The 7,820-nt window shown below is 43.6% G+C and overlaps 1 pseudogene; it reads right to left on the bottom strand.

Moving 5' to 3' along the window:
- Positions 1-2,555: 2,555 nt before the first annotated feature.
- The window catches only part of LOC134984309 (oocyte zinc finger protein XlCOF7.1-like), a 105,122-nt pseudogene continuing 99,857 nt past the window's right edge, over positions 2,556-7,820 (bottom strand).

The raw sequence follows: 7,820 nt of genomic DNA, 5'->3' as shown, positions 1-7,820 counted from the left end.
AGACACTTGCACAGTGTACTACACAATTTGTGACTGTAATCACTTAAAATTTTGTTAAAGTGACATAAAATCCAACCCTACCTTGCTTTGCACAAGCATTGAAGATCGGAATAGTCAGAAAAAAACTGACAGAATTATAGTAAATTCAGCAGTCACAGGTTATACATTAGTATAATCAGCAATATGAGCACATAATCAACTACAAATAAATTTCAAGTATGTTGGAGAAACCGATTACTGATAGAGCATCAAGCGACTGGAACCGGAAGTGACATTGGGAAAGCACACACAAGGACGCACACGAGGATGGAGCGACAAGGTGCTAGAGCCGCAAGCCGGGGGAGCCAGAAGCCGGCAGCAAGGGGGAAGCCAGCGGCCGGGGAGAGACAATAGTCAGGAGGAAGCAGTGGCCGGAGGGAGCCAGCAGCTGGTGGGGAAAGGAGCCTGCAGCCGGGGAGAACAACTTCTGTGCAGAGATAAGTGGAGCAGATAAGTATTAACTTTCCCTATTAGCTTTTCCCACTGTGTTGTATAACTGATTGTCTTCCTTTGTCCATTACTGCATTTTATTGTTGAGTCCCTGTATTTGTACTAAATTTATCCTTATCCTATCCATTTATTTATATATATTTGTTTTTATTTGTTTATTGTCCCTTATTCCTTTATTTTATTTATTTATTATTTATTTGTCAGTGAGACAGTGTCTCTGGCACAGCTGTGTAATCATGATGTGAGTGTGTGTGCTGAGTAGTGAGTACTGCTAGCAGCAAGTCTCACAGCTTAACTGCAATGTAGCAGTGTGGTGGGGGTGGAGGGGAGAAGGGGGTTGCTACACCAATGAGTCAAGGAGAGGAGGAGTGGTTGGATGGAACTCACACAGCAGGTGGTGAAAGCTTAAAAAGGAGGAGTGGTTGGAAGGGGAAGGAACTGGTAGGTTCAGAAGGGATTAGTGAGGGTAAGGACTCTCAAGGGAAATTGGAGTGGGATCCCAGAGGTACCAAACTGGGTAAAGAGCAGCTTTTAGGAAGGAAATTGGTGAGCCAGTCCCTGTGGTTGACCCTTCTCTGCCTCATGCGGGATGGATCCTTGGACTCTCCAGTTCCTCAGGAAGCTGTGGATTCTTCTTGCCCACTACCTGGTGGTTCTGTGGTCATCTCAGGCCATGAACCTCCCAGATGCCTGGCCTCCAGATTAACATGTAATGGTCATGGAGGTGGTCCTGGGCTCTGTAGAGGAGGAGGTGGAAAAAGCAAAGGAAAGTTGTGTCCCTTCAGAAGGGGCAATGGTGGACATTGTGAATGGTGAAGGGAAGGTTTTTGTGGGTGAAGAGGGAGTTATGCCATATATCCCAGAAGTATGGGTCCTCAGCCTATATGATGTGCCACCATTAATGTGGCTTCTGTCTTGTCCGACCAAGCTTCATTTATGGGCTTTGTAATTTTTTTAAGCAGGATAAAGGCTGAGTTTTTTATTTCTGCAGTAGACTAGAATAAGCCCAGACAGTCCCACTTCCATTATACCACCGGAATGTGACGGACAGTGACCACCGTGCCATCACTTACCTGTATGCTTACACGAAACAGAATGATGGAACACTTACACGGTTTCTTTACATCTTCTGGGGTCCACTCCGAGATTAGACATTATGGCGTAATTACTCAGACGGGAATATAAAACAGAATAAAAATAAAAGATTTAATGCAATAATTAGATGCAGACAAAAGCTTTTATTATGAAATCATACAGGGGAGTATCCGCACCATATAGATGTAACATACAACAAACCACTGCAGATGGAACCCGGGTGACTCTAATGCACATGGTAATGTACAGGGTATATATGGATAGGATCTTGTATCCCAAAACACTCCAGGTCAAGATGAGTGTCTGCAACAAGTTAGGCAAACTAGAAAAAGTGAAAACACATTCCAATTGCCGCCATATTGTCGTGCAGCAATACAGATTGTGTAAACTGGCATTAGACATTCACACAAAGCACAAGATACAAAATAAACAGCAGAAAAAAGACCTAAGCATTTGGGATGTATTATTTAGGAAGTAAATAGAGGTACATTAATGAAAAGCGTGAGTAACAGTCATCAGTCTGCTTGTGAAGGTTTCTTACAGTGCAAGGCAGTGAGTTCCATGTTCAGGGCTGCAAAACTAAAAGTTCAACCCATAAATGAATGCCAGGAGATTCTTGGTACTGCTGGTAACAGTCCTTCATCTGTAGAAGCCAGCAAGCAGGGCAGTAATGAGGCAGAAGCTGCTTCTAGTACCTTGGACCATGTAATGGTGGGCTGGGAAGGTCAGTTAGCCAATAATGAAATAGATTTGTCATCTTGCAGGCAGCCGGTGAAGGGAGTAGAGAATGGGTGTTAGGAGGCAGGAACGGGCTGGTTAGGTAACAGCTTGGCTGCTGCATTCTGTACTAGCTGCAAGCTCTGTAATTCTTTTGCTGGGTGACCCAGGTAGATGGCATTGCAGTAGTCTATGAACTTCTGAGGGAATCAAGAGCTTGATTCTGGCTATGGTCCACAGATGGAAGAACGAGGATTTGTATGTGGCGGATACCTGATGTCTGTGTCAGCCACAAAACAGAAGGATTCAGCACATGTTCAGAATTTTGCAATTCTGAACACCAAAGCATAAATCCAGATGGTTGGTAAAGCTGTAGTCTTGTCCTTTGTTGGGGAGCTTCTATTATGTTTCACAAAGACTGAGTCACAGCCAACTGGCATCATCCACCCCTGGCGCTCAGCTAGACAACCATTTATTGGTATTCGGTTCTCAGTACATGGAGCAAAAAGCAGGTCATCTGCATAGCAGTGGTAGACCAGGCCATGACGTCTGATTATATCACCCAGTGGTAGCATGTATATTTTATAAAGCATAGGAGATAGGATTCACCCGAGGAACATTGGACGACAGTGATAATTATACTCCAGAAGATGTAAATGGTTCCGTACTTGGGTAATGTCTAATGTGTTCAACAAGAGCGGATTTATTTCTCTCACAGCATGAAAATGGCTTCTCATCTGTGTGACTCCTCTGATGTGTAACCAGATGTGATTTATATGCAAAACATTTCCCACACTCAGAACAGGAAAATGGCTTCTCACCTGTGTGACTTCTCTGATGTGTAACAAGATGTGATTTCTGTGCAAAACATTTCCCACACTCAGAACAGGAATACGGCTTCTCACCTGTGTGACTTCTCTCATGCCGATCAAGAGCTTATTTCCCGACCAACATCCTGCTGATATATCCTGCTCCCTACTACGTTCTCGTTGGAAATTTCTCCACAGGGGTGTTCAAGTGTGCTGCATCTTTTGGTGTCTGTGCTGTCTCTAGCTGCAGAAAAACCTTGGCATTGCGGAGCTGCGTAGTGCGGCCTACATCCTGGGTGTCGCGGCCGGCCTCACTGCCTGACATTGTGCTGTGCGCAAGTTCACTTCCAGCTACGGCTCTCCTCTCCTGACCACTCCGGCTGGCGGGCTGCTGATTCGGGGACTGCTGGCACTGACTGGCTGTGGTGGGAGACTACTACATCACCGGGATTGACCGCATGTTTACTGTGGCCAAACTTAGCTGCTGCGGATCCGCCACTTCTACTACCCGACTGTTTACCCAAGCTGAATGCGGGGCGGCTTCTTCTGAGTGGTGCTTTTAACTCCGTGTCTGTGCCGCTGCTGTCGCCTTATATTGCGAGCGGAATCCTTGCATTTTGGCCAACCCTGGGAGCAGCTTATTAAGAGTGCTTTCCCGCCACGGAGATGCCATCTTTTGACCGGGCCCCTAGGAACTTCATTACTTCTCTCCTATGCTTCCCTAGTGAGTGCACACCTTTTTTTCACTATAGCTCTCTGCTGAACACTGAGGGCTCCTTCATCATGAACACACAGAACTGCCATTTCTTCTGTGTTTCATACCTCTGATATTGACTGTTTGAGACTGGACCTTTCTAATATTTCTATCTGCTATTCAGTGCTTTACATATTACTGGCTTTGGTGAGGCACCCCTTCAAGCCATGTTTAACCCTGCTAGTACCTCTGAACATCTAACCTCCTCTATCCTGAAGGCTGCTATGGAATCTGAGAAAAGGATTCTTGCTATGTTTGGAGAAGAGACTGTTGTGGTGCCCGTTTCTCCTGAACAGTCTGCCTGCCTACCTGTGTTGATGCCCTCGGGTGAGCCTGTGGGTTCCGCTACACAACAAGTTATAAATAAATTGGGGGAGTTGCGGATTAATCCCATGCGTATTCGCCGTTATTCCTGGTTGGCGATGGTGCATGGGATGTCAGCGGCAGTCTCCATCTCGTCATTAGGACTGTGTGGACCCACACTGTAATCTCATTCAGGGCCTCAAAATGTGACTTTTTGGACACTGGAGAACTGTACTGTATCACATTGCAGTCCGTTGAGGTGCTAGGGAGGGGGATGGATTTCCATTCTGTAATTTTTGTGGACCTGAGGCCTTTACTCTTCTCTACTTGGATAATGCTGTACAAGATGGCTGATGACTCCATTTGTTTGCTGGTTACTGTTTGTGAATTGTTGGGCTATATGGTTCCGGAATGGGCCCGTCCCCCAGACTGAATTTGCTTCTTTCCAAGTCTGTGTACTGATTCACTGTTGCCAGGACCCTCGCTATGTTTTATTTTCTCACTGATTCTCTGTAAAATATTGTCCATTCTCATGTTTTTTGTATGTCTTATTATCGGCCTAACTTTATTACATAGTTACACACTATGTTTAATTTGAAAAATGTTCATTTAAGAGCTTATGTATCTAGATACGCATTGGAATATCTATTGGGTATAGCAAACACTATCCTTCATATTTTATGTTCACATATGTAAGTTTATACGTGGAAGTTCTACTAGAGTTAGATCCTTTGATATTATCTTTTCAGTTGCCCCAGTCATATATCTATTTTATTTATCCTCGTTTTGGGTATGGGGTGGGGGTTTAGGGCTTAGACAAGTTAAGTAGCTTAGGTGGGCGGGTTATGGGGATCCAGGTATACCTAGGTTGGGGTTAGGTTATACAGGGTGCGGGGTTTGTTTTGATTTAGTTAGAGACTGTAGGGTTTTGTTTTATTCTGTTTAGATTTATGGCAGATGTCTCCGGAATTATATATATTTTTTTCAATATTCCTTCACTCTATGCCTATTCTATTCATGGTCTGCAATATAGTTACCTCTGTATCTCTATATTCCTCAGCTATAGGTTACTCTCTTTATCCTTGATATGTGAGCTCACATGGCGCCTGTGTGCTCCTATTGCTTAATGTTATACTGGTGAGTGCTTTATATATCCTGTTTTTGTTGGGCATGTATTGTAATTTTATTTGGTATACATTGTCTGACAGTACTCCTGTCTGCATATTGCATGCTCTACTGTATCTGCCATGATTGTGACGCACAAAACGCGTTGGAGGCACAGAGCTACAGTTTACCATCTGACCGGCCCGAATTCCCTGACGCTGAGCCGCAGTGTGACTTCATCGAGCCGCGACTTAACAACTAACCGCGATCTCCCACCGCTGGACGCAGTGGCACGGGAGAAGAGGACTTACCATACTACATCTTGGTGCCCTGCATGGTACCGGTTAGTAGTTAGGGAAAGTTAGAACTTCCACATTTTGTGAAATCGTGACGGACTGAGCTCAAATTCTCCAAAAGGAGCTGTAAACACGTTTTGTATTAACAAATTTTTCTTACAGGTGCCACTTTCTTATAATTCTCATAATTTTAATAATTGTTTGTTGTATTATTATTTTTTTTTGGGGGGGGGTTAAAAAACTTACAATAAATACACAATTTAAAAAAAAAAGAGCTTATTTCCCACACCCAGAGCAGGAATATGGCTTCTCACCTGTGTGAATTCTCTGATGTGTAACAAGAGCTGATTTCTGTGCGAAACATTTCCCACACTCAGAACAGGAATACGGCTTCTCACCTGTGTGAATTCTCTGATGTGTAACAAGAGCGGATTTCTGTGCGAAACATTTCCCACACTCAGAACAGGAAAATGGCATCTCACCTGTGTGAGCATGCTGATGAATAACAAATTGTGATTTGTGTGCAAAACATTTCCCACACTCAGAACAGGAATACGGCTTCTCATCTGTGTGACTTCTCTGATGACTAATAAGATCTGGTTTCGATGAAAAACATTTCCCACACTCAGAACAGGAATACGGCTTCTCACCTGTGTGACTTCTCTGATGTATAACAAAATGTGATTTGTGTGCAAAACATTTCCCACACTCAGAACAGGAATACGGCTTCTCACCTGTGTGACTTCTCTGATGTATAACAAGATGTGATTTCCGTGCAAAACATTTCCTACACTCAGAACAGGAATATGGCTTCTCACCTGTGTGACTTCTCTGATGTATAACAAGATCTGGTTTCGATGAAAAACATTTCCCACACTCAGAACAGGAATATGGCTTCTCACCTGTGTGACTTCTCTGATGTATAACAAAATGTGATTTGTGTGCAAAACATTTCCCACACTCAGAACAGGAATACAGCTTCTCACCTGTGTGACTTCTCTGATGTATAACGAGCTGATTTCCGTGCAAAACATTTCCTACACTCAGAACAGGAATATGGCTTCTCACCTGTGTGACTTCTCTGATGACTAACAAGATGGTATTTCGATGAAAAACATTTCCCACACTCAGAACAGGAATACGGCTTCTCACCTGTGTGACTTCTCTGATGTGTAACAAAATGTAATTTCTGTGCAAAACATTTCCCACACTCAGAACAGGAATATGGCATGTCACCTGTGTGACTTCTCTGATGTGTAACAAGAACTGATTTACATGCAAAACACTTACCACACTCAGAACAGGAAAATGGCCTCTCACCTGTGTGAGCATGCTGATGAATAACAAAATGTGATCTCTGTGCAAAACATTTCCCACACTCAGAACAGGAATACGGCTTCTCACCTGTGTGACTTCTCTGATGTGTAGCAAGAAATGATTTTGTTGCAAAACATTTCCCACACTCAGAACAGGAATACGGCTTCTCACCTGTGTGACTTCTCTCATGTCTAACAAGATATGATTTATATGTAAAACATTTCCCACACTCAGAACATGGAAATGGCCTCTCACCTGCCTTAGCTGGCTGATGAGTAATAAGGTTTGTGTTCTGTGTAAAACATATGGCATCTATAGAACAGGGAAACACTGTATCTACTCTCAGAGCTGTAACAGATGCACCAATATCAGAGTGATCAGGAGAACATTTCCCAGGATCAGAGGGATCAGCTGATAGAGCTGGATGAATAATTGGGGTAATGGGGTTAGCTCCTGGAGAATCCAGTCTACTGTCATTATCTGTTATTTCAGAATCCAGGGATAGCATTAGATGTCCTTCTGAGATATTCCTGCTTGTGTGTCCATCTGCTGGAAAATAAAATACATTAATATATATAATGAGTAGACAAGACCCAGGGTGTTACAGCATACAATAAATAATTCTATAACTGACATTTTTATCTGTAATCATTGCTTTTATGTTTATTAAAAAACAAAAAAAGCTAGGATGCTTAGACTGGACCTTGATCAACACTGAACGCTCATGTGAGATTACTAGAGGGGACGTGGACGCTCATGTGGGATTACTAGAGGTTACGTGGACGCTCACGTGGGATTACAAGAGGTGACGTGGACGCTCACGTGGGATTACTAGAGGTGACGTGGACACTCACGTGGGATTACTAGAGGTGACACGGGCGATCACGTGAGATTACTAGAGGTGACACGGGCGATCACGTGGGATCACTAGAGGTG

The sequence above is a fragment of the Pseudophryne corroboree genome, assembly GCF_028390025.1.
Source record: "Pseudophryne corroboree isolate aPseCor3 chromosome 3 unlocalized genomic scaffold, aPseCor3.hap2 SUPER_3_unloc_49, whole genome shotgun sequence".
Taxonomy (NCBI): domain Eukaryota; kingdom Metazoa; phylum Chordata; class Amphibia; order Anura; family Myobatrachidae; genus Pseudophryne; species Pseudophryne corroboree.
Note: the sequence above shows the minus strand (reverse complement) of the source record. Positions and strands in the feature narration are given on the sequence as shown.